The 27,475-nt window shown below is 42.1% G+C and overlaps 1 protein-coding gene across 3 annotated transcripts in view; it reads right to left on the reverse strand.

Moving 5' to 3' along the window:
- The window catches only part of MCC (MCC regulator of WNT signaling pathway), a 386,214-nt gene that overhangs the window by 213,874 nt on the left and 144,865 nt on the right, over positions 1–27,475 (reverse strand). The window lies entirely within an intron of this gene.

Genomic DNA, 27,475 nt, shown 5'->3' on the forward strand with positions numbered 1-27,475 from the left:
TGCAACAATAGGTCCTCACAGCAGCTGTAAAGATTCAGGCTTCTTTTAACGGCTGAATAAGTAAGGGCTCCTTGAGTTGCAAGTTTACAAGACAACGAGACAGTTAAAGGGAAAAAGTGAACCAACTCGCTTTTCATCTGTTCTACGTACACAGGGGTCTCTGGGCGCTTGAGGGCGCCGGGCAGTAACTTGTGCTTGTCTCCTGTGTCCCTCCCTGCACATCTCCTTCATCCCTCCTCGCTGCACACCAGCCCCTTCCCTGCTCACAGACCTCCAGAGTTAACAACGCCCCTGATGCCAAGACAGACTAGAAGTAGGACATATTTCCATTTCCAAAAGGCCCAGGAGATGGGTCAAGTTTATAGGGCCAAGTGCAGTAGCATAAACAGAGTATGGGGTGGTGCCTCGGAAATGAGGAGAGGAGATCTAGATACAGAATGTTTTAATATCCACTTTGTCCTCCATAACATAGGTGGGGAGAACAAGCTATGTAAATTTAGGAGAGACAGTAAGCCTCCTTCCAAGAACAAGTCTTATTAGACTCTCACTCTGGAGCATCTCAAAAAACCCTGGCTCTCACGCCAAACTCCAGGAAAAACTGTGATTCTTCGTTTCTCTTTGCTTCATTCCTTCTGCTGGAAGCCTGAAAAGTATCTACACTTTTGGGTCCCAGTTCAGGTCCCCACCGCCTCCACCTTCCATCTACATTTCTTTTTGCTTACTTCCCCTCCCTTTCCTCTTCCACCTTCTCAACACCAACACACACACACACACACACACACACACACACACACACACCCCCTACCACTACTGCTAGCACTGCAAAAGTATCACATCTCCTGAAAAAAAAAAGCCAACAGGTGGGGAGAAGGGGTTGGCGGTGCATTCAGATTAGATGTTCATTCTCCCAAAGTGGGGCTTTTGTTTACCCAGCAACAGTCAATTACACCATTTGCAGACAGTTACCCAACGGGCAGAGCTTCTGATGAATGCAGCCAGAGACAGCCCTGGGGAAATTCCCAGTATCTTCCATCTGGTTTCATTTGCATTCATTTGGGAGAGGAGTGGGCAGCAGAGGGAAGAGCACTACTCCCTCACATTCAAGGACATCTTGGCACTCTCAAAGCCTTTGTGCACACCTTGGTGCATTCGCAGTGGTTTCTAGCCTCCCAGCAAGGGAGCTGACTATCTCATACGGACAAAAAGCACCTAAGGCTCAAAGAGATCAGGGTCAAGTTCAAGTCAGCACACTAGGGAGTGGGATCCTGGCCTAGGATCTGGGTCACATTTTAAGCCCAGGGTACTTCACTGATTTGTTTCCTTTTGTTTTTTAAATAAGGGCCTAAGTCACTGACCGGCTAGCAAGGGGGTTTGGGCCAAGAATAAATTGGGTCAGAGGATCCTGCACAGACTTGACTTGGCCAACAGCTAATTAAGAGAACTCGGCAATGACTGCATCATTACTCCATTTCAGCAGAACAGGTTGAGCGCTCCCTCTCTCTTTTCTTCCTACCCTCTCACCACAGGCCTTCTCCACACCTCAGCCCTCTGCACTTCCTTCTTTAACTCCACCCTAGAGACTCAGCTCTTGCGGGCTTAGCCACTGACTCCACCAGCATGATCTCACAGAGGCTCTTCAGCTTGGCCATCCGCACTGATCCACCTGCACGGCCATCAACCCAAAAGTCATGGGGTCTCCATTCCATCCCCTTGCCCCTGAAACTTGCCTTCTCTTCAGCAAAATGGGCCACCAAAACCTCTAAGTTTACATAAAATGAACAGATAAATGTTCATACACAATATCTGATCTTCAGAATAACTCTGGGAAGTAAAGCGGGCGGCACCATCATTCCACCTAACACGCTGATTGCCCACTGTGGATCGTGTGCCCTGAGGAAACACAACTATCACCCAGATTTAGGTGACATGGCTGTCAGCGTGTTAACAGGTGAGGCACACCCACTCCACTCCATCCGGCTTCTTCCTGTCAGGGCCCCACTTCCCATCCACTCGGCAGCCAAATCAAAACCCATCTACCAGATAAACAGCAAGCCCCTACTGTACAGCACAGGGAACTATATTCAGTATCTTGTAATAACCTATAATGGGAAAGAATCTGGAAAAATACATATATAACTGAATCACTGTGCTGTACACCAGAAGCACATTGTTAAGCAACTACAGTTTAAAAAACAAAAGTTCATCTGGAAATAAAAAAAAAAAAACAAAAAAACCCAGCCACATACTGAGACATGCTACCACATGGATGACCCTTGAGAACATCATACTAAGTGAAATAAGCTAATCACAGAAGGCCATTTAATATGTGATTTCCAGAATAGGCAAATCCTTCGCGGATTCATCGCTGCCTAGGGAGTGGGAAGGAATGGAGTGACTGCTAGTGGGGTTTCTTTCAGGGACGATGAAAATAGTCTAAAATTAGATTGTGGGGATGGTTACACATTCTTGTGAGTATACAAAAACCACTGGACTATACACATTAAAACAGGAGAATTTTTATCATGAGTATCTCAATAAAGCTATTAAAAATAACTTCTATACTTATATGTGCCAGGTCTTGGGGCTATGTACTCATGATCATCAATTAGTTCATTTCTTCCCTTTGGTGGCGGTTTTTAGCATCTGAAAAACTCAGGAAATATGCATGAGATATTATGATCTGGGTACCTCACAGAGGAGCTAGAGCAGAGGATGTGGGGGAGAGCCTGTCCCGGGAAGCCCACATAGGGTCCTGCTCAGTTACACACCTACTGTCTAATGTAACACTCCCCAAGTTGATGGCAAAAGAAAGCTTCTCAGTTTGAGAAGTGAGTTTTTCTCAAATCACCCATTATTCTTTGGTTATCTGGGAACGAGTTATAACTGGATTCTAGGATGGTTCCAAACACTGGGTTGAAGGGGAAAGAAACATCAGCTGAGACGGACCAGCTTAGAGAAGCCAACAATTCTACCCACCGCTATCCTGATCGGTTAGTACTGAACACAAGGACGGGACTATTAACACTGACTGGTGTTATCTGTAAGGAACAGACTTTTTTCTCAAAGATGAGAAAGAAGGTGGAGATGAAGCAAAGGGCACTGAAGGGACAGACAGAGAATGGCAGCAAAACTTAGAAGCAGTGAAGGAGCAATGGAAACAGCAGGGCTAGGGTGGGCGAGCACTTGACAGAGAAGACAGGGATGAGGAAACAAAAGACAGACCAGCTCCACATGCTGGAGGCAGAAGGGCACATACTAATTCTCTGCCTACAAAACCCGTGTCACACCAGCAGGCCAGTTCCCCTCCTGGAGTCAGCTCTACAGTTTCTCTCCAGGTGGGGACAGGGCCCTTTGACTCCCACAGGCCCTACTACGGGGAACCAGAGGCCAGTGAACTCTCTGCCATAAGCTTTTGTCAAAGAAAACCTGAAGGATGAAGAACGCTTATGTGGCTACACTCCTCCCTCTCCCATTTTACTACCGCAGTGATAACACATCAAAAAAGCACTTCCTTCATACCTTTAGAATAATACGGCTTTTTTTTTTCACATTGACAATGAAACAAATTATTAAATTGTGGTAGCTTTCTAAATCTGATTAATGTTACTCAGGGACTCCCACAAACTACTTGCCATTTACCACACTTGTTAATTAGGAGCTGTAACATCTTTATCTTCCTCAGCCTACAGTCCCAGGCCCAGAGTGGAGCTTGACTAAAAGCAGGACTCCTGGCTAATACCGTTAATGAGTTTAGCACTGCCAAAATGTCAATGGTTTTTCATTTGGTCAGAAAGGGCCTAATTTATCTAGTTCAGCTGCCCTCGGTAATTTTCATGGAAATGTCAGAGCAGCAATCAGGAGAAACGAATGGCAATAAAGATGATTACTAGAAGGGTAGCAAGAATACCCCACTGACAGATGGCTTTTCTTTTTTACCACGGCAAGATTCAGGTCAGAGATAAGGCAACAGCACAGAGCCCAGTACTAAAGCAGGCCCACATATTGTGTCTGACGTACAATTACATTTTGAAATTCTGAAACATGTAAGATATAAGGAGTCTTCACTGTAGGAGGAAGAGCGCTAAAAAAAAAAAAATACTCCGGGGGAGAGGTGGGACGAGCTGTTTAACAAAATTTGCTTCCATTCATGACAAATTTTATGGCGCTAAATAAGGGCTCCTGAAGGAGCTGGATCTAGATTGTGTTCAGCACTTCTGCACGAAAAGAACTTGCTTATGACTTATTCAAGGCAAAATAAAAATAGATCCCTTCTTTGGCAACTTCAACTTATGCCTTGCTACATAAGCGTAAGTAGTAACGAGTGTAATCATTCTAAGAGTCAGCAACGGATAACCTGTTCACCTTCAGGTCATGGGTTTAAGGATGACCAAATGTGGGAGGCACTCACTTAAGCTCAGTGCAACAGCATTGGGGGAGAAAGCCCACGCATGTGTGTGGATTTGGGGGGCTGCACTCGGCCTTTCACTGCCAGAATTCCAAAATTTACTATGGAGACACATCCAGGGCACTCAAATTATTATGAAAAAGGAAAGGCAAAATGAAGAATAAAGAAAATCAAGCACTCAGCCTGGTTGCCAACAGCTGACCTCATAAGGAATAAAAATCCCAGGCTTTCACAACGTCAATAGGTTATCCTCTTTGCACCCACCTCAGTCTCTCCCCACTCCCTTTATCCCCCCTACTGGGATAGAGAAATGCTTCCTGTTTTCTGTATCTTTTCAACTTACTAGAGGAAGGAGAGTATCTGGTAACAAGGCCTCTGCTTAGAAAGTTGAGAAATGGAAATTCCACACAACCTGAGTTGCATCTCTAACTTCCACCCATGTTAACTTCCAAATAGCCCCGTATACCTTTGCTCTTTAAAGGTGTTAATAGGTGTTAAAAACCTCTGACAGAAAGGAAACGATTTCATTTTCCCACTTAAATTTCCCTGCAAAAAAACAAATATACAAATAAGAAATTGGCACATATGGGCTTAATTTAATCTCTCCTTGAGGAAAATTCATAGTTTGCTAAGGATAAAAATATTTGCATCATTAAATTTTCTGTCAATGAGTCTAGCTTAACTAAGCAGATTAACCAAGTCATTGACTGCAGCAGTGCTACTTAGAACCGGACCCTTAAATGATCACGTATGTTTACTTTAAGATAATGGAAATATTTTTATCTAGGGGGCCTTTGTTTACATTTCCAAGCACGGACCCAAGCAAATAATGCTGCTGATTCAGATGCTCTGGATTCCCAGGGCCACAAGAAACGTCCTGCTTTTTCTTGATTCAGTTTCCCCACCACTAACAATGGCATGGTTATCTCTTCTACCAACTACCCAGAACATCAGATTCACTAATTATTAAGTAAGTGCTAAGCACTGTGTACACAGTGAAGGTCTCCAGATTCATATCTTAAACAGAAGACAGACAAAAACACAGGCAAGAGACTTAGCTTATAAAGAAAAGAGAAAAAGGTTTCTTATGATCAGTCAGCCGTACTTTAGTAAAAACTTTCCTACAGTGAAACTAGAAGCAAAATTTAGTATCAACATCAGAAATAAGGAATAAGGTGACCGATCACCCCAGTATGTTCAGAACTATAGAGGTTTTTGCACTGAAATTCCTGGTTAAACAGAGAGAAAGACAGGGAAAGATGGGTTACCTTAACAGAAACTCAAATGAGTAAGAATATTTGCATAATCAAAGATGACTGATCAACTTAAATACAGTTACTTTAAACTCAGTTCTCTGCATTAAAAACTGGAGCTTGACTACCTTTAGCTTGTATACATTTTATCCTTTTCTTAATTTTTTTTTTCAGTTTCACAAAAAAAAAAACTGGTAAAGATTCAGTTATCTGAGGCTCTACCACTTACTCTGTGACCTTGGGTAAGTTATTTAACTTCTCTTTCTCAAGTTCTCCATCATGCCAGGCACCCAGTAAGCACCCAAATGTAAGCCAGCAATGTCATTTCTATTAAATACTGTAAGTCTATTGGTTAACACCTTATTTTTTTATTGGTGATTTTAAAATTTCACCCATCATCTCTATAAATACAATATATTTTCCTTCTTTTTTTAAATTTCAAAAAGAGCTTACCAAAAAAAGAAAAAAAAGCCTACAAATAGGATCATGTTGAAATACTCTCCTTAATTCCTCCCCCTTTTTTCCTGGTAGACCTACATAAAAAACAAAGAAGTAATTTCATTTCCTTCTTCAATTTAAAATCAGGCTCTACCATACTCATTTTAGCATAACCAAGTGTTAGAAAACCTTTAATAACAAAATATCATTATTTCTCTCTCGGTAATTTCTAATTACCAGGATACTCCTGTCCATGTTAGGATGTTTCCTTTTCCAATCACTAACCTAGAAAGAGGAATAAGCTTATTAGAATTCTAACAACACCAGTAACAAAATATAATTAGCTTCTTGGAATTTATGAGCCTTTTCTTTCAACAAAATACAGTAATTATTCTTTTAAAAATGAATATGATAATGCATGGATTGCAGAGAAACACTCCAGCGAATGAATTAAGGGACATCACTCCCTTATCGTATCTGAGTAGGTTCCTTTTACTTTGTTGTCCTTTATTCATTTGAATTTTCAATCTCAAGCTAATAAAACCACGAACTATCAAGTGGGTGGGCAGCACAGAAATCACAAAAATGTAATAATGTTGACAAGGTGGCTGCTGAATCTTGGGGCTTCCAGCCACAGGGGCTGTAGGCACAGAGCAAGGGACACTTTAAAGCAGTCACTATTTCACTAATGTTCATTAATGGAGAGAACTATCAGGCCTATGATAATAGGAAAATGTAAAAACCTCTTAATCTACCGTATTTATCAGAATAGTACCCAAGGGGCTGAGAGTGACACTGGACAAATTTTTGGAGGAGAATGAGAATTGCAGCATTTCCTTCAAGGCAGGAAATTGACTCATTACCAATTACTGAATCAATGCATAGCTCCTAGGAAACGGTAGGAATGTGTGAATATCTGTCCTTTTCCCCTTCTGGCAAAGTGCCACTATCAGCTACAGCACGTTATATCAGGGGGTCAGAGGTTCCCACCTTCCTCAGGGTTTTCTGTAAGCCTCCTGCCCTTGCAAAGCGCTGTAGATGAGCGATGAGATCTCAGGAAGTTTACATGAAGCGGAGTCGGGGATTCTGTGCTCTACTCTGAGTCATGCCCTCAACATGGAGGGTCTTTGTCAATTGGGTCTTTCTGATTTTCTCACCCTGCATTAGGTATTTTAGACGAACAGCAGAAGAGTACATGAAGTACCAGCCACTTCCAGCCACTGGAGGTACTTACAAAGCCCGTAGGGGAGGATAAAGTGTGAGAAACAGGACGAGGCCACATTTTAGAGCACTTAACGTGCGATCGCAAAAACTAAATGCAATAGGATTTTTAGAAACAAGGGATGAGAGTAGGCATGTGGTGGCGCCAAGCAGAGTCAGCTGGACCAAGGAAGGGCGTTTTCGTGATTAAACTGGATTAAGTAGAGAAATGCAAATAACACTCTGCAAATAGGCATGGTAATAAAGATCAGGAATCTCCTCAACCATAGTAAACTGGATAATGGAAGGAACACTGAGTCATATGAAGGGTGGACAGGTTAAAAAGTCCTTCCTCCCTGAGACATGCTGTTTCCTGTTGCCTTCCTTCATCCTCCCAGTTCTGCGGATCACGTTATGCTCCTAAATTCCACTCCTAATTATGGGCTGTCCTCAGGGTTTATATGTACCACTGACATGCAGAGGAAGAGAGGGTTCCACCTCTGCACAGAGAAACGCCAGTTTCTCCAGCTCACACGAATTGCTGAACATTGTACGTCCACTGGCTATGTGAGGCAGGGTGGAGGACTTCCAGAAGGTCACTGCCCAGGACCACCTCGGGACTTAGTTCAATCATGCTGTTAGACACCACCTACTTCCTGCGATAGCCTCGATACTGGTCATGATGTGAATTGTAAATTAGAGTGGAGCATAAATTACATTCTGGGCATTAGAAGCTGGTCAGTTCCTTCCTCCACTGTGCTAAGAGTGGTGTAATTCTTAGCAAACCAGTTTCTTTCTATGAAAGTGGGAAGCTAGTAGAGAAGCATCTACACTAAGCTGGGATGATTTAATCTTGACTAAAGACACGTTTGAAGGCTAATGAAACGGAGGCATACCAGCACTCTAACAGCTATTTCCAATCATTCAATTAGCCAAGTTTCCACTACAATCCTAGGAGGCTATGGAAATCCTACTAGGCTATGGAAATCACCCAGTATGAAGGCGTTCGTCATCCAAGTTTCCACCATCAACTCTTTTCATAAATACTCCTTTTTGAAAGAATGTTATACCTTATGAATCAGAAAATACTTTTGCATTCAATGACATTTCTGGGGGAGAAACCAGGCTCTGACACCTCCCTGCCCGCTGCCTGTATTCGCAGCTCGGCTTTCAGCCCGCCAGAGAAACTGGGGGACCGGGGCAGTGGGTGCAGTGGAAAGCAAGATGTCACTCACACAGCCTGCGGCCTTCCCCACACTTTCTGAAAGCAGCAAAGACCTACAGCCATCCTAGCAACCAAAGCCTCCGCCGGTAAGTCACCCAGGGCGGACTACTGGATTAACGCGCTCCTTAAAAGAAAAATGAAATCAACAAACCAAAGACACCCGGAAGCTGCAAGCGGGCCCTCCTCCATTCTGCTAAAATAGCTACTCTGATTCCAAGAGCTAAATTGATGACATGGCACAGTTTGCCAAGCCAGTAGGTTAAATGTTACTCTAGATTAGCATTCCGTTCATATCCACTTTAAACAAAAATTATATAAAGCCTTTAACTGTAGACTTGTATTTGCAACACAGTTCAATTTAGAGATTTCCAAGTAATAATTTGGTTGTTATTTATAGGAAGTCATCATTAAAACAGATAAATACCAGCAATTCATAATGGTCACACTTGGCCTGAAAATAAAATTCAGCAGCTCCTGTGATTAAAAAGGACTCTGCCAGGCCCCAGGGAGTAAGCTTCCTAAAACTAGACTGGTTCATAGAAGACTTTGCAAAAACAGGTTAATATGAGATCATGCAGAGACATCAACATACATATAAGAAAGGAGTAATACATTATTCAGGTTAAGGTGAAATATCCTTTTTAAAAACATCATTCTAAAATTCACCTCAGTTGGTGGTTTAAAAAAAAAAAAAAAGGCAGGTTAACTCACCTCCCCTCCATCTCCCACACTCCCATAGATCAGAATGTCAAGGCCACAGGAGGCACAGTTACTCCAGCCCCAAAGGGTAACCAGCACAAACGCGCAGCAGCCATGCTGGTCTGACTCCCTTCCAGGTGCTGCCCTCTTCGCCATTTTAAAGGCATTCTTAAATAAGCAACAGGTGGAGGACTATATAAGCGAGCCAAGGTAGGACAGCAGGTGGTCCCAATTTATTTTCGCCTATTTGGTGTGTGTGTGTTTAATCAGTCTTTTCAGTCTCCGGATTATTTTACGAAGACCACCCCCAAGGCTTCAAGGTACCCTTGTTTTTCCTTCTTCAACATCAGACACCAACCCTGCATAATACATTGCTCAGCGTCTTCAATTACACACATTTTTCTTCCTCTCCTTCTCCCTCCTCTCCCTTTTCCCATCTGCCCTAAATACATAACACAAAGTTATATAGGGGCATTATTTACATGAACCAAGACTGGAAACCTAAATATTTATCCAATTGCTATTACAGTATAAAAGATGGATTATTAAAGTTATTAAAACTCAAGTCCTTTATAAGAAAACATCAAGGAAAACTTGAGGCAAGTAGAATACTGTAAAACCCAAGAATAATCCCTTTAAAGAAATATCAATAACTAAAAGAAACAAAGCAAATTGTTACACAACAGTATAATTACAAGATTTTTTTTACCCATTTATTTTCCAGATGTTGTATGTACATGCATTACTTCTATGATCATACCTACATATCCCTTACTCCTTACCCTGTCCTTTCTTAAGGAGGAATCAAAGGTAGAAATGCTCATGTGAAGTGATGAACTAATCGGATTTTTCTTAAAAATGTTTTAAATGTGACTTAAAAAGCACAACTTGTTTCGGTTATAATGGCAGGTTCTGAGCCATAAACGTATGTGTGTGGATTATACACACATAAAATGCCAGGAGGCAAAGACTGCAATCTTTGATCTGCACTGGAGTATGCACAGCACCATATGGTCGCTTCACGCTCCTTATTTGTGTGGCCCATGAGTAGGCCTCCACTGAGAGGCTGGAAAGGACTACATTAGCTGTCAGCTCATCTGCCCTCTAAGTGAATAGCCATGAAGACCAAAGGTGCCCAAACGGATCACTTTCTGAGCCTTGTTAGTCCACAGCGACTGGTAGCACATTTCCACTTAGATGACCAACAGGCATCTCAAACCCAGCATGCCAAAGTCCAGACTCATCGTTCCCCACAAACTGGATTGTACGTGGCATCTCCAGTCTCTCACATCAGCATGATCCTCTCAGAAACCTGGATATCACACCCCCAATGCCTCTCCTTCCCAGCAACCTATCAACCCACCCACCAATCCCAGGTCTTATAGTTCTAGAGATCATGACTACACAGTCCAAGAAGGCTGCAGGCACTGTGCAAACAGCAGGGACTTCTGGAATCAGATCGAAGTTTAAACTTGGCCCTGCCACCCACTAGATGACCTTGGGCAAGACCGTTAATCTGCCTGGGCTTCCAAACGTCCCTAAAGCTAGGACCTATGTCATGGGACTGTTGCGAGGTTTAAATAAAGTCATACATTCAAAAGGGAATGTTGAGGGCCGGGTGCTATCCAATGGTGAACAACAGGCACTCTGGTAGGAAATACAAGTCCGCAGGCCTGTACAGGGTATTAAGTGCTGTAGTGCAGAAATACCCAATGCTACGGGAGCACAGGGGAGAGGATGGAATCTAGACCAGAGTGGGACTGTCGGGGAAGCTTTTCAAAGGGACTAACACTTTAAGTCCTATGAGATGGACAGGAGGTACATAAGCAAAGGTGGAGGATACGGATAGTGCACTAGTGGAGGAACAGCAAATGTGAAATTCTAAGGTCAAGAGACAACCAGGCACCTTGAAGGTATTGTACATAGTTGAGCTGGCTGGAGACTAGAATGTGAGGGTGAGAAGTCACCAGACAGTGGGGAGGGAAACTGCTCAGTGGTAGAGTGCATGCTTAAAATGCGAAGGTCCTGGGTTCAATCCCCAGCACCTCCATTTAAAAAAAAAAAAAAGTGACAGACATAGCTGGACAGTTCAACAAGGGCTAAGGGGTTGGGGACCCTGAAATAAAGGATTTTATGCAGGTAAATATACTGTATGTAACCGCCTTCATTTTTACTACTATACAGGCTCGTTTATGCTGTCCAGAAATTTACAATCGAGTGTCTTTTTTTCTTAAGCTAGCCTCCCCCTCCTATTAATTATTAATATGTTAAGAGTATTTTAAAAAAGCAATTTAAAAAATTTCCTCAATGTACTTGGTGAATTACAGGCAGAGATGTAAGGGGAAAACCCTATCAGTCTTTACCTGGGCTCTTTGACAGTCGGAAGAGCAATGAAAAGGGTTAATTTCTTAACTAAAGTCATAAACCCCGAACTCTCCACAGCAGTGATCACATTAACTTCTCAAGTGCACCTGCTGTGCTAACTAGTATTTACCAGACACCACATCAGCCTCAGCATTTCCTAGCATAACATGCTCCACCCTTCCCATCCAGCCCACTAATGCGCCAGCAGTTCGGGACACTCAGTCACCCAAGGCATCTCTGGCTGATCGCTTTGATGCAAACATAGTTCTACCACTGAGTACTGTGGCAGTCACCCTTTGAACGAAACCTACCCAGTAACCCAGACCTCCCTGAAATTCCTTATTAGCTCCATAACGCAACCTATGAACACTGATATTTTTAAAAACCTAAATTAGTGAAATGAATTGAAATCTTTATCATTCCCACCAGATTAAGAATCGTTCATCTAAGAAAAGCAATTAACATATTTCTGTCACTTGCAAATGAATGCTGAAGCTTAACTGCAGGGAATTCCCTCCCTTTGTAAGGATGTCTTTCTGCATACAGGGCACAATTACATCCAGAATTACCTCCACGCCCTCATCCTTAAATACTACATATTCATTTCTATTTTGGAAAGATTAGGCAAGAGGCATTAAATTACCATTGTCACTAATGCTAACAATTTCATTTTAATCAGAGTATCAATGAACAGTAATTTCTAACAGGATGTTTTAAGTATCAGAACTATTATTGTACACCAGAGTTTTGTTGTTCTCAAGGTAACATGTTTTAAAAAGCACAGATTTAGACTTTAATATGCATAGAGGGAACATTTACAAAATGAAACAGAAGTAATTTTGCACCATATTGCTTCGCTTGAAGTATTCCAACAAAATATCTACCCTGCAATCCTTCAGATTCATCATTTCTAACAAATAACACAATCTAATTCCAGCTCCTGGAGCTACTCTCACCATCTCAGGATTAGGTAGGACCTGCTTCCAAACAGCCTCCACTCTGATCTCCCCTCTTCCCAAGAGAGAACACCCAGAGCCAGGCTCAGATATCTCCAAGAGATTCTGCAAAGCCCCCCAACTGGAGTCATGCTGGATGGGCTCCTCTGGCCCAATGTCGGCTTTCAGGAGATGGAGGGTAGGGGTGACCCAGATCCAGCTCCAGGGAATGGGGACCTGGGTATGGAGAGTGGGGCTCGCACTACTTGTCGGTACAAAAGTAGTTGACCTTTGTGTACTTTTTCTGTTAGCCTTTTCTTCTTACTTCTTTTCACCATTTCTAACTGTCATATGTCCTGCCAACCAAGCGGCAATAATGTGCCCTGAGAATAATGCACTTCTCCAGCGGTTGGCCACTCCCCCATCAGGCAGGTTTCTGAGACAGAGCAATCTGTGAACGGATCGGATGATAGACCATTAAGAGCTAAGTCAGAGGAGCAAGTAGTGTTGTCAGACAGCATGGGGTACTGGACACAGCATTAACTGAGAGGTGACAGAGCCCTTCTAGAGACTGGCATGAGTCTCTCTGCTAGAGGACAGGAGGGAAGAAGAGGAAGAATACTATTACACAAGACCTGTGCTTCTCCTTTTATCTGTTGGGTATTCAAATCGATCTGGGTTGGAGACACAGACTTGTCAGGCAACAGCCTACAGATGGTAGGCTGAGCCACGGGAATGAGTAGCACCTCTGTAGGAGCATTCTCAGAGATAAGCCTGGGTCCAAAGGGTCCAAAACTTAACAACCAAAAAGCGAGATGATAGAGCCCAGGGTGTAGGTCTATGACTCTTGTTCGTTTCCTTCCCACCACCCTCAGGTGTACACTCCTCAGCCAATGATCAAACTGTCTAACAGCTTCAAAACCTGAGAGGGAATATTTCATCACTTCTCTCCTTCCGACCTTTAGACAAAACCTCAATCAAGAAGCTTTAGAAAAATTCTTTCAAATGGAAAAGCTAGCTGTCAACAGAAATAAAGATGGCCTTCACTGCTGGGGGAATATCCTGAGTCCTGTCAAACCCATTTACCAAGGCCCCCGCTCTCCTTCAGCAGGTGAACCTCCCCCATCTGTTCCTGCTCTTCCAGGCAAAGCTCCTATGGCACTGCTGCCACCTTCTTACAGTAAACAAATCACAACTTGTAAGGGAATCCACAAAGTGTACATCACTGATAAAACTGTATCTCCATGGAAGAAACAGTTATGCAGCACATGAACATGGACTGTTTCCCTGCAATGTGTCCTTATTCTGGATGTGGATCGTGGCCTGCCATGCCTTCCCTCCCCCACGCTGCGCCGTCAGCTACGATGGTTGTCCTGAGGTCAGGTTCTGGGCACTAAGAGGGACTTGAGGCACTATAGCTGGGACAAAATTAGGACAAATTACATAAAAACAATAAACAAAATAAAATGTAAAAAGCAATTAATGAAAACGAATATATGTATGTTCATGTATGACTGAAGCATTATGCTGTATACCAGAAACTGACACAACATTGTAAATTGACTATACTTCAATAAAAAATAAAAAATATATATACAAAAAACCCCACACACCATTACTATTGTCACTTAGCTCATTAACATTCTGGCTCTGCAAATCCAAAAAAGGAAATACTGGGGGGAGGGTATAGCTAGTGGTAGAGTACGTGAGTAGCATGCACAAGGTCCTGGGTTCAATCCGCAGTACCTCCACTAAAATAAATAAATAAAAACCTAATTACCTCCCCCAGCCAAAAATTTTTTTTAAAAATTAAAATTAAAAAAAAAAAGGAAATACCTTTCTTTTCTAAGATTTGCCAGTATTTGGAAGAACATTTTCCCAGATAATAAGCTTTTGGCATGAAGGTCCAGCAAACCTCAGCTGGCTGTGAAACTCTTAGGATTCCTGCATACTGTCTTCATGACAAGTTTGTCTCCACTTCAGAACTTCTTTTAAATTACTTTAGTGCCCATTTACAACCACAGCCACTAATGTTCTGTTTGTAGTAGCAAAATAATAGTAACAGCAACATTATTGCAAGAACTAACAAACAGTATTTACCAGGCACTTCGATAAGCACCACATAGTTTATGTCACTGGTCTTCACAGTATTCATCTAAGGTGGATACTCTTATTATCATCGTTTTGTAAAAAGGAATGTGCAGCCCAGAAAAGCAACTTCCCCCAGATCGCCCAGCTAGAAAGTGGCAGAGCTATGACTTCAGAGCACACAACCTGACCACACAGTTTTGCAGACAAACTGAGCTGATGAATCAGGTGACTCGGCCCAGAGGAGAAGTTAGTAAAGAAGTTGGCCCCAAACCAGAGGCCTTTCCCAATCATTCAACATATCTACTACCCTGACCCCAACATGTCATGGCTGCTGGCTGGGACATTTTAAGGCCCAAGATGATGTCCTATTTTTTGACACTTGAGGAATTACAGGATTTGAAGGCAGCTTTATCAGCATCAGACACTTTCTTTGGTCGTAATTATACGTATGTCCAGACAGCATTTTCACAGGCAACTCAGAAGCCCCAAAAAGAAATAGTCTTAGAAGTCTATCAGTCATACTGGAAGGCACACCGCTTTCCATCCCACACTTAAATCATGGCATCCTGAAAAAAGAGGCTCCCCACTTAGGTTTGAATCTACCCATCAGAAGTAAAAATTCCTGTCCAGGGGATCAACTCACCTATTTCCCCCCACTCACTATTAACCCCCTATTAATAATCAGCGAGGCACCACGGCCCCTGGACTATCTCATTCCCACAGTACTCCCATTCCACACTTACTCTCGTTCAAACACTTCATCAGAAGTGCTCCCAATCAAGCATGAAAATAAATTAGATTTTGGTTTAACCAGGATTAGATTCACAGCACCAAGAAATAAAGTAACAGTTATCTAATCTAACAGGCTAGCCTCAGACTTCCTGGCTACTCTCCACAGGCTCCTCTTGCTGAAGCCCTCTCCTAAAAATCCTCTTTAAATACTGTGAAATCACAGCACGTCAATGCTGTGAAATCACTGCACGTTGGTGTAGAAATGTAACTCTTCAAACGCCATGAACCTAACTCTTAACTCTGAGGCCTGCCAAACCCTACTAGAGATCGTCTAGCCCGTCCCTGGGGAGAGTTGCTGGTGGTCAGCCTGAGAAATGTGCGCTGGCCCCGCAACACAACAGGAAGCTACTTCTTCCTGGACATCGTGGAGGAAAGCAGCCTCCTGGGCTTGGGTGAGCCCATGTGTTTTCCGTGGAGAAGCAGTTTATACTCATGTCTCATTTTACACTCACTGTAACTCCATCTGGAAATTGCGAGGAGCTAGTGGCTATGCAAAGCCCCAACCAAGGAGAAAATCAGACCTGGACAAAGGAAGAAAAGAATAGGAAATTGATATCAAAAACACACAGAGAACTCCCACAGTGCAGCAACAAAAAAAATCCTAAACAACTTGATTAAAAGATGGATATGGACTTGAATAGACATTTCTCCAAAGAGGATGACAGGGCCCAATAAGCACATGAAAAGATGCTCAACATCAGTAATCAACAGGGAAATGCAAACAGAAACCACAATTAGATACCACTTCATATCCACTATGATGACTGTTATTTAAAAAGCAAAATAAAACAGAAAAGAAATGTTGGCAAGGATGTGGAGAAGTTGGAAGCTCTGTGCACAGCTGGTGGGAATGAGCTAAAGTGGAGCAGTCCCTATGGAAAATAGGACAGCGACCCCCTCCAAAATTAAACATGGAATTACCACATGCTCCAGCTATCCCACTTCTGGGTATGAACCCAAAAGAAGTGAAAGCAGGGACTCACACAGGTATTTGCACACCCATATGCATCACAGAATTATTTACAATAGTCAAAAAGTGGAGGCCACCTGAGTATCAATTGACAAATGAATGGACACAAAAAATATATGATATATACATACAGCAGGTTATAATGTCTTAAAACGGAAATTCTGACACATGCTACAATATCAATGAAACTTGAAGACACAATGCTAAGGGAAAGAAACCAATCACCAAAGGACAAATATTTTACAATTACACTCACATTGGGTATCAAGATTAGTCCAATTTGTAGAGGGACAGGAAGTGGAACCGTGGTTGCCAGGGGAGGAGGGAAATGGGGAGTTAGTGTTCAACAGGTGCACAGTTTCAGTTGGGGAAGATGAAAAAGTGCTGGAGATGGATGGTGATGATGGCTGCACCACAGTGTAGGTGAACTTAACGCCACAGATCTGTATACTGAAAAATGGCTAAAATGGTTAAATATAAATAACTCTGTGTTATGTATATTTTACCATAATTTTTTTAAAAAAGAGGATAGAAGGGTTAAACAAGTGCTGTACCATCAACACACAATAGCTGGCAAACCAGCCAGACAGCGATCATCTCATTACTCCCCTGAAATAGAACACAACTGCTCTTTTGGATTTTTTTTTTACTTGCTAGGCCCTGAAAATCTTGGCCAATAAAAACCCATGGAGCAGGCCAATAAAAACCCATGGAGCAGAAACTATTACAATGCACCCAAAAATCATAGAGCTAAAAATAAATTCTAATGATTTTAATAGTGTGACTAGTAGCAATGTCCTATGTAGATAAGAATACTGAAGAATTAGACTTCCACCTTTTAAAATAATTACAGACTATTTATTACAAAACACGTATCTTAAAACAAATCCTGTAATGCAGAAACTGAGGGTGTTGAGGCAGAAGAGGAAAAATTATCCATGGGAGTTAAGGAAAAAGATCTGCGTTCTACACTTTCCCTTCTGTCACAAGCCAGCTTCCTTCAAGCCTCAGTTTCCTCATCAGTCATGCAAATAAATGGTTAGGATCAAATAAACCACAAATCGAAAAACAGTTTAATAGGCCACCCAATAGAAGCATCTCCTCATCCAATTCCAGGCTTACGTGGCAACTTTCTCGTCTTCATCTGACTGCCAAATAGCTTTTCAACAGGAAAAAAATGTCAGCATTCCAGACTCCTTGGAGCTATCTCGGCTATAAATCAATAAGCTGATATGAAAGTTCGTGAAAATAAAGTCAGCAATTCTAAATAGTGGAAGGAAATTGGTCCAAGTGCTCACGGAAAGCAGAGTCTCATTTTCCTAATTCAGAACCCACCTATATTCCACATCATCAGCATCCATCAACAATGAACTATCCATCAAGGGAACGTAGTTTTCAAATCATTCCTGGCCATTGTCCATACCAACTCAGCTCTTTAAACTACTCCTTTTAAAGGGAAAATACATTCAGACTCTGATGATATCCATAAATAATTATACGGCTTTTTAAGCTTTTTTTTTTTTTAATTCTTTTTTTTGGGGAGGGTGGGTAATTATGTTTGCTTGCTTGTTTATTTATTTAATGGAGGTACTGGGGATTGAACCGAGGACCTCGTGCATGCTAAGCATGCACTCTACCACTGAGCTATAACCTCCTCTGATGATTATGGTTTATTTTCAATGCATATAACAATTATTTCTCTTTTTTAAACATTTTTTATTGAGTTATAGTCATTTTACAATGTTGTGTCAAATTCCAGTGTAGAGCACAATTTTTCAGTTATACATGAACATACATATATTCATTGTCACATTTTTTTCACTGTGGGCAACCACAAAACCTTATATATTTCCCTGTGCTATACAGTATAATCTTGTTTATCTATTCTACATATGCCTGTCAGTATCCACAAATTTTGAACTCCTGGTCTATCCCTTCCCACCCCTCACCCCCTTTGCAACCACAAGTTTGTATTCTATGTCTATGAGTCTGCTTCTGTTTTGTATTTGTTTTTCTTTCTCTTTCTGGCTTATTTCACTTAGAATGACACTCTCCAGCAACATCCATGTTGCTGCAAACGGCATTATGTTGTTCGTCTTTACGGCTGAATAATATTCCATTGCATAAGTATACCACATCTTCTTTATCCAGTCATCTGTTGAGGGACATTTAGGCTGTTTCCATGTTTTGGCTATTGTAAATAGTGCTGCTATGAACATTGGGGTGCAGGTGTCATTTTGAAGTAGGGTTCCTTCTGGATATATGCCCAGGAGCAGGATTCCTGGATCATATGGTAAGTCTATTCCTAGTTTTTTGAGGAATCTCGATACTTTTTTCCACAGTGGCTCCACCAAACTGCATTCCCACCAGCAGTGTAGGAGGGTTCCCCTTTCTCCACAGCCTCTCCAGCATTTGTCATTTGTGGACTTTTGAGTGATGGCCATTCTGACTGGTGTGAGGTGATACCTCATCGTAGTTTTGATTTGTATTTCACTGATAATTGGTGATATTAAGCATTTTTTCATGTGCCTATTGATCATTTGTATTTCTTCCTTGGAGAATTGCTTGTTTAGGTCTTTTGTCCATTTTTGGATTGGGTTGTTTGCTTTTTTCTTATTAAGTCTTATTAGCTGCTTATATATTCCAGAGATCAAGCCTTTGTTGGTTTCATTTGCAAAAATGTTCTCCCATTCCATAGGTTGTTGTTTTGTTTTATTTATAGTTTCTTTTGCTGTGCAGAAGCTTGTAAGTTTAATTAGGTCTCATTTGTTTATTCTTGCTTTGATTTCTATTGTTTGGGTAGACTGCCCTAGGAGAACATTTTTGAGATGTTAGATGTTTTGCCTATATTTTCTTCCAGGAGGTTTATTGTATCTCATCTTATCTTTAAGTCTTTGATCCATTTTGAGTTTATTTTTGTGTATGGTGTAAGGGAGTCTTCTAGCTTCATTGACTTACATAGAGCTGTCCAGTTTTCCCAACACCATGTGCTGAAGAGACTGTCTTTATTCCATTGTATATTCTTGCCTCCTTTGTCCAAGATTAGTTGACCAAAAGTTTGTGGGTTCATTTCTGGGGTAGCTCTATTCTGTTCCATTGGTCTGTATGTCTGTTTCTGTACCAATACCATGCTGTCTTGATTACTATAGCTCTATAGTATTGTCTGAAGTCTTGGAGAGTTATTCCTCCAGCCTCTTTCTTTCTCTTCAATAATGCTTTGGCAATTCTAGGTCTTTTGTGCTTCCATATAAATTTTATTATGATTTGTTCTAGTTCTGTGAAATATGTCCTGGGTAATTTGATAGGGATTGCACTAAATCTGTAGATTGCCTTGGGCAGTGTGACCATTTTAACAATATTGATTCTTCCAATCCAGGAGCATGGGATATCTTTCCTTTTTTTAAAGTCTTCTTTAACTTCCTTCATCAATGGTTTATAGTTTTCTGTGCATAATTCTTTCACCTACTTGGTTAGATTTATTCCTAGGTATTTTATTACTTTGGGTGCTATTTTAAAGGGGATTGTTTCTTTACTTTCTTTTTTTGTTGATTCATCATTAGTGTAAAGAAATGCAACTGATTTTTGAACGTTAATCTTGTGACCTACTACCTTGCTGAATTCTTCAATCAGCTCTAGTAGTTTTTGTGTGGACCTTTTAGGGTTTTCTATATATAGTAACATGTCATACGCATATAGTGACACTTTTACCTCATCTTTTCCAATTTGGATCCCTTTTATTTCTCTCTCTTGCCTGATTGCTGTGCCTAGGACTTTCAAGATTATGTTGAATAGCAGTGGTGATAGTGGGCAGCCTTGTCCTGTCCCAGTGGGAAGCTTTTGAGTTTTTCACTGTTGAGTACTATGCTGGCTGTAGGTTTGTCATATATAGCTTTTATTATGTTGAGATAATAATTATTTCTGATTGGAGAAAATGACACAATTAGAAAGTCTGCAAATATACATAGTCTTTAAGAGAGTGAAAGAAACAAAAGGAGAAATTATATCTTCTTCTGAAAATACTTTGATTGCTTTTTGGGACACAACCTTCCTGAACTTTTCTTTGCTAGCTCCTCCTCTTCCCAAGGACATCTCCCTGCCCTACTTAATAATTTTATACACACACACACGTGTGTGTGTGTGTATGTGTGTGTGTGTATGAAGAGGATAAAAAAATCAATTCTGGCATATGTTCAAAACACTCCAGACAAATCCAGATTCTTCTTCAGAGCCTACAGGGCAACAAGTGATCCAGCCAGAACTATGTTCTCTGACCTCATCTCTTTCCACTCTCCCCTTGTTCACTGTACCCCCAGCCACTTCACCTCCTTGCTGACACACACCAGGCATGCTCTGGTCTCTGCACCTTGACCCTTATCCTTCCCACTGCCTGAGATGATCATCCTCATCCTTGCATGGTTGTATCCTTCCTTGTATGCATCACTCAACTCCAAGATTCCCATAGACAGGTCTTCCCTGATCAACATAATAGCATCCCTCCCTCCTTCATTCCTCTTTGTAGCACATATCACCACCAGACATACATCTGTGTATTGTCTGTCTCCCTCTAGAATGTAAGATCCATTAAAACAGGGACTACATCAGGTTTGTTTTTGTATGCCCACACCTCAGAACAGCACCTGGTATGTAGAAGGCATGCAATGTTTGTTGAATGAATAAATGAACTAGGAATAGAGAGTATGTAACATTAGTAATGACAGAACTAAATTCCCTCAAAAGCATCCTTCAACCAAAATATTTAAGTGGCCAATCCAACACATGGGTCACACTGTAATGGCAACTGCTATTTGGTCCAACAAGTAAATCTGAAGTTTGCTGATGCCCTACTATGTCACACATGGACTAGGTGCTGGCAATAGTGTGATGGGTTTCACTCTGTCCCTGCCTTCAAAGATCTCACGGTCTCCCAGGGAGGCCATGGATAATTAAAGTAAGTGTTCTGAACACAAATAAAGGAAGGAACAACTAATCTGGGAGGGACCCAGGCAGAAGCAAGAAGTCATTGCAAGCGTGGCATGTATTCTACAGACAAGTTCACACAACCCATAGGAAACAAGGACAAGTAATTCCTCCCACTCCTACCCTGCAACCAACCAGAGGACTTCATTGCTTTTCTAATTGCGAGGAAATCTTTTCCCATGTTGGCATTCTTCCCTTGACAACTGCTTCAGTATTTCTCACAAATCCAGCTGGAGTCATTAACTGCATGCATGCACACACTGAGGTTTTGTCAAACTTTCTGCGCTCAGGTAATGGAACACTACAGCCTTTGGCTTAAGATGCATTTCCATCTCTGGCCCCATATGTCCCGTCATGCGTTCCAAGCACCGATCAAATCTATGACAAGTGATCTGCCTCTAAACATCCTACCAACCAAGAAGCTTTACTACGGAAGTTTTCCAGGCCAGCAGACTGTTATTGCTATTAACAAAGTTAATAACCCTAACCTATAGCTTTTTATATGGCAAGTAGAATCAACAGCTGCTAATGCTGAATATTCTTCCTAAACAGTCACAATGGTTTAACTTCTATGCTTGAAAAAAAACATCTTGAGCAAACCTTCCAAAAGGTGTTCTCTTGCCCTTAGGGATTAATTTTGACTGTTTCTGTTCAGCAAGAGAAAAAGGACATTTGCTAGAAAGAGAGGACAGCTCTGTGGTCCCAGTAAATATTTACTCTATAAATTGAACCTGTTTATCTGTGTAATCCAGGTGATTCTCTTCTCTGTTTCTTTCAGGAATGAAAGATGGCCACGGCTAGGAATTTGGGTGTGGTTTAGGGAGGTGAAAAAATAATTGGAAATAATTTATCTCTGCCCTGCCAGCCCCTTACTACACGGGGACGTTTTGATTTCTTGGATCAAAACCTAAATTTGAAATCTTTGCTCACCAACAACTTCTTATTCTAGCCGTAAATGCAGGTTTAATTTTCCAGTTACAGTCTGGCTTTGGAGGAAGTCTTCCGCATGACTTGCATTGGGCAAATCAGCTTCAGGCAGCTATTAACACAGCACCTCGAGTTTACTTCCTGTCACCACCGCATCCCCTACTCTGGATGGGTGCCCCAACTCAGAATTCTAGCACCTCAAATCTGGCATCCACAGTCCTGTAAATAACTTACTATGAAAAGTCTTGGGATTAATTTTAAAACTTCCTGACTGGACAAAGCACCTCCTCAGAATGGAGGTTCTCTCTCTGCTTTCAGGTCTGTAGCCATCTCCGTCCCTGATCGCCTGCCTGGTCTCGGACTCATCTCCTCGCCTCATATCCCTCCGCTCCTTCCCTCGTTCCCTTGACCACCGCCTGGTCCCAGCCATACCTGACCTACGTGCCAGCTGGGCTCACTCGGCGCCTCCCCGGCGCGCTCAGCACGTGCCTCCTCAGGACCCGGCCCCGAGCAGCTGCGCTGCCACGCGGCCGCCGCCTCCCACTTCACGAGCTTTTCATCCACCCTGCACTCTGCAGCCCCCTCGGGATGTAGCCAACTGTGGGCGACGCCTAAAGCCCCACCTGCCGTGGGGAGAGAACCCTAATTCTTGTGACAGAGGAAGTCTTGTTCTCGTCCTGGCAGCTCAGTTATCGCGGCACTAATCCCTCAGACGCCACGGGCTGCGTCGGCAGTGGGACAGAGGTCACCGTGCCTCCATCTCCCTTGCGGTGAGCGGGGAACAGGAGGAAGGCCTTCCTGGATGAAGACCACCCTACTCCTTACCAACAAATCCACTTTCAGAGCTCTAGAAAATCAATGTCTAGAATTCTTCAGTCACCTGAAGGTGGTAACAGTAACTATATTCATTACATTCTTATCAAAAACATGTATCTGGGTATTGCATGGAGATTACAATACAAATCAAGTTAAACAGGCTTATGAAATAGAATACTCTCACCTAGGAACACGTGATCAAAAGCTGAAAGCAATAACAGAAACTAACGAAAAGGAAACAGTATAGGAATGATAGACTCTGGAGAAGGACTACCAGGGCTCAAATCTTGAGTTCACCATTGAATCTTGGTAAGGGTTTTCACCTCTTTATGCCTTAATTTCTTCATCTGTAACATGGACATAACAGAATGTATCTCAGAGCGTTTTTTTGGACAATTAAGCATATCAGTACCTGGGAAATGCTTAGAGTGTTAGCTATTACAAATCACTAAATTAACAGCTAAAAAGACAAAATACAACAACAAAAATTATCGCTAGCCGTTGGGAATTAAGAGGCCAGGGTTTTAGACAAGGGTCTCGTTTTGTGGCCTCTGGAGTAGATTAAAAATGGTTGCAAGTTCTTTATTGCATCCCCCTTGAAGAAGTGGGATTTATTTCTTCAGTCTTTTGAACCTGGGCTAAGCACCAGCTATTACAAGCAACACAGTCCAACATTTTAAAAGAACTGACAGCTTCCACCTCCTCCTGCTGCCATGCTGAGAGGAAGTCCAAGCAGCCACATGGGCAGGCCTGGGGAGAAGAGAAATGAGGTGACCTCCCAGTCCCCAGCCAGGACCCATTTGCTCATCATGCGACTAAGCCATTTTGTAAGTGGATCGTCTAGCTCTGGTCACAGACACAAGTCTTACCCTGCAGCTCTGCCCACAACTGTGAGATCATGAGCAAATAATGTTCTTTTAAGTCTTTAACTCTGGGGGGGCAGTTTGTTACACAGCCACAGACAGCCAAAAAAGCCTCAGACCAAGGCTTCTATGTTTATAAGAAGGGAAAGGGAGAGGAGAGGCAAGGTGTTCAATAAGACACTTGAAGAACACCTACTATGTGCCAGTCTCCATGACAGGTTGCTACACTGCCATTCTGAAGCGAATGGTCTGTGTCTCAGACAGACACTAAACAACTCATTACAATGAAGTGCGATTCCATAGAGGCGTATAAAGAAGTATGAAGGGCTGTGGGAATTCGGTGATCTCAGTCCCTTCCAAGTCTGATATTTTGCAACTTGATGATTGAGAGTAAGTATATCTGTGAGATGGTCACTAACAGATAGTCATACAAGATAATCTATCTAGACAACAATTTTCTCCTATACAGATGCACCTCTTAATTAGAGTATCAGTGAAGATGTGGGTTTCAGGAGCTACTCAACAAGTAAATGATGAAAGCACATAGAGTTGCCTCTATAGCACACATTCAGGAATGCAGTAATCTTATGAAAGAGGCTTTGAATAAACAAATAAGGACAGAGTAAAGGAAGTATGATTTCCTGGGGCAACTAAAGTTTCAAAGTAAACGGTGATGGAAGAATTTTTACCTATTCGTTGTTTAATAGGCAAAGAATATAAGCCGACTGCTTTGGATAGGAGGTTTTAATTACTGCCAGGGAAGATTTTTAGTTTGCTACCTAATTAAATTTTTAGTTAGCGACATGAACAGATAGCTGTCTACCAGGCAAACAGATCCAGTCCATAGCTATTCTGTGAAGATGAATAAATTCAAGTCATACGCTGATAATGCTGCACCTTAAGACATCTTCCCAAGGTCTGAATTATTCTAAGAACCAAGAAATGTGATTATGAGAGTAAAACAAGGGTAAACCACATACTAGTCCCACAAGTTTTACCAAGACAAACAGAACTAACCGCGACTGAAAACCCACGGCGTTAAGGAAAAGGATTTGAGACTTCCCTTGACAAGGTTTGGGATAATTTAATCTAATGCAGCTGAAAGTGTGTCCACTTAGCTTCTTGATAATGGGGAGGGAGACTGAAAGTCAGAATTTTCTGAGTACTTTTGATTTGGCTGATGCTGAAGTCCTTCCTTAACCTCACTTTAGGAAAAGAAAAACATTCTTTGAGTCTTCGATAGGGACAGCTATTAGCCAAGAAAAAAAAAATAGCCAATTCATATTTCTTAAATTTTCTTTTTGTGGTCTGTTTTCAATGCTAAGGATTAGTTCGCTTTACTTCAAGTATTCACACTTGATAAAACGATTGTGGTCATTGATAAATAAAAATATTTTGAATGTCCACAGGTAGGGACAATTTTACTGTCTCATAATCTCACAGGATCTTAAGCAGCTATTGTTCAAAATAAAGACAAAAGGAACACATTCATGAATTTCCTGTTTTTCCATTGTAAAGTTCTCACACATACAAAACCCCTCACGCCAAACAGCCAGCTCCAGGCCTCCAAATCGTGTGTCCCTCACACCCAAATTCCCCTTTGCCTCTCCTGCACCCAAGCATTCCTGGAGCACTGTAGGCAGAGGCCTGCACCTCAATTGTTGACCAAAGCTAGCTGCGCCCAGGAACAGACCAGCAGATCACAATGAGAAATTGATTCAAGTCACCCCTCCTTGTTTAGGATTTTACTGAGTCTGTGGCAATATTGTTGTGAAAAAGTCAACGACTCCTGTGGCTGGAGGACCCTTGTAGAAGGGGTAAGCTCACAAGTCAACACCAAAGAGAAAAGCCACTTGTTTATGACACTGAGAATAACACTAGGTCCTTCAGAATTCCTCTTGCCCCTGAAATGGCCATTGGGCATGGGGCTAAGTCTGACCCCACGGTGACCTCCTGAGCAGTAAGAGATCTGGCACTAAAGGGGCCTCTGAGGGTTTTTATTAGCTCTGCTTCCAGGTGAGGAGGAACCACCCAACAAAAGATGGCAACTCTGTCCCCCAAGACTTACAGTAAAACCGGTGTTCAAGAGAAATCTTACAGTGAAAAGAACTCCTCCTTTCCATCATAGACCTCATGTGAGAAATACAAATGACTTGTGTTCAGATCTATGGATCCACATGGATACTGTCCTGTGGATGTGACAAAAAACGCAAATCCTCCAACTACTGACAAATTGAACTGAGATTTAGGGTCTACAAGGCATGAGCCACACAACCCTCTTTGCTTACAAATTCTCTTTACATACACTCTAACTTAAAATATGTACAAAGACTAAAAATAATTATCCTTAGAGTGCAACTACTCAATCTGCAGGGAAACTAAGACTGGGAGGATGGAGGGGCAACTCAATCACTGAATTTAGAAAGAAGGCGGGAAAGAGGGCAAGAAATGAATGAGCAGACCCTGAAGGGAAGGAGAGTAAAACTGGTAAAGGACATGGTTGGGGCAGAAATTTGTTTATTTTTTCAGGGACATAGCTATGTCCTATAAAGCCCAAATATTACTTCTCTCACTAATGGAGGGGCCATGAAGCACCCTCAGCTCTTTCACTGGGCCCCAGGTTTTCCAAGGAGCACTTAAGGAGTGGATACAACCAGGCAAAGAATGGAGTTTTATCTCCCACCCAAGGTTCATAGATACTCTCGGTTCATCTAATGCATTCACTCTGACCGTGCCAAACTACTGAAGTCAGTCCAGGCCTCCTCTCTCTCTCTTTAGTGTTCTAACCACCTTCTTTCTAAATCTCTGTGTTTCAGTTCTAAACAAAGGTGCTTGAATAGCACACTTCAGCTGACAGAGTTACAGCTGCCACACAGAAACAATGTGAAAGGCCTGCCAAAGACTACAAGATACATGCCATCAGTTTCTTATTTTGAAATGACTTAGAAGAAAAGTCAAAGGCTTCTCCTTAAATAGTGTCAAATTAATGGAGCAAGGTCCTGGGTTCTGTTTTAGATCTGAAATCTCTCCCTGCATGTAAAACTGGAAAAAATCACTTAGGTCTTCGTACCTCTTCCTCCACCTCCCGTTTTTAAGTTAAACACCTTCACTCTTAGCATCTCTTCAGCTGTCTACATCACAGGGAAAACCACAGGGCTGAGGAAATGGCTCTACCTCATTCGCAACATCTTAAATGCTGTTTCAAACCAGCGCTGGGACAGCGCAGCAGCAAGACACTTAGAGCACCAGGCAGGGGCCAACCGCATTCACTGCTGGATACTAGCCTCCAAACTACTCAGATTTCCCCCGTCTACACCTCCCTCTCTTTCCCTGCACCAGCCCTCTCCCCACAAAGAGGGCTCCATCCTTTCATTTTCCCTTCATGGTTGGTAATCTGACATCACCTCTATCTGCCTTCTGGCTGTTTTTACACGGCTCCTTTTCTTCCCCTTTCCTCTCTCCGGCCACACTCAAGAAGCACAGGCTATTTTTTCTACTTTTGCCCCATGGATGGCTCAGT

The sequence above is a fragment of the Vicugna pacos genome, chromosome 3 (assembly GCF_048564905.1).
Source record: "Vicugna pacos chromosome 3, VicPac4, whole genome shotgun sequence".
NCBI classification, from domain to species: domain Eukaryota; kingdom Metazoa; phylum Chordata; class Mammalia; order Artiodactyla; family Camelidae; genus Vicugna; species Vicugna pacos.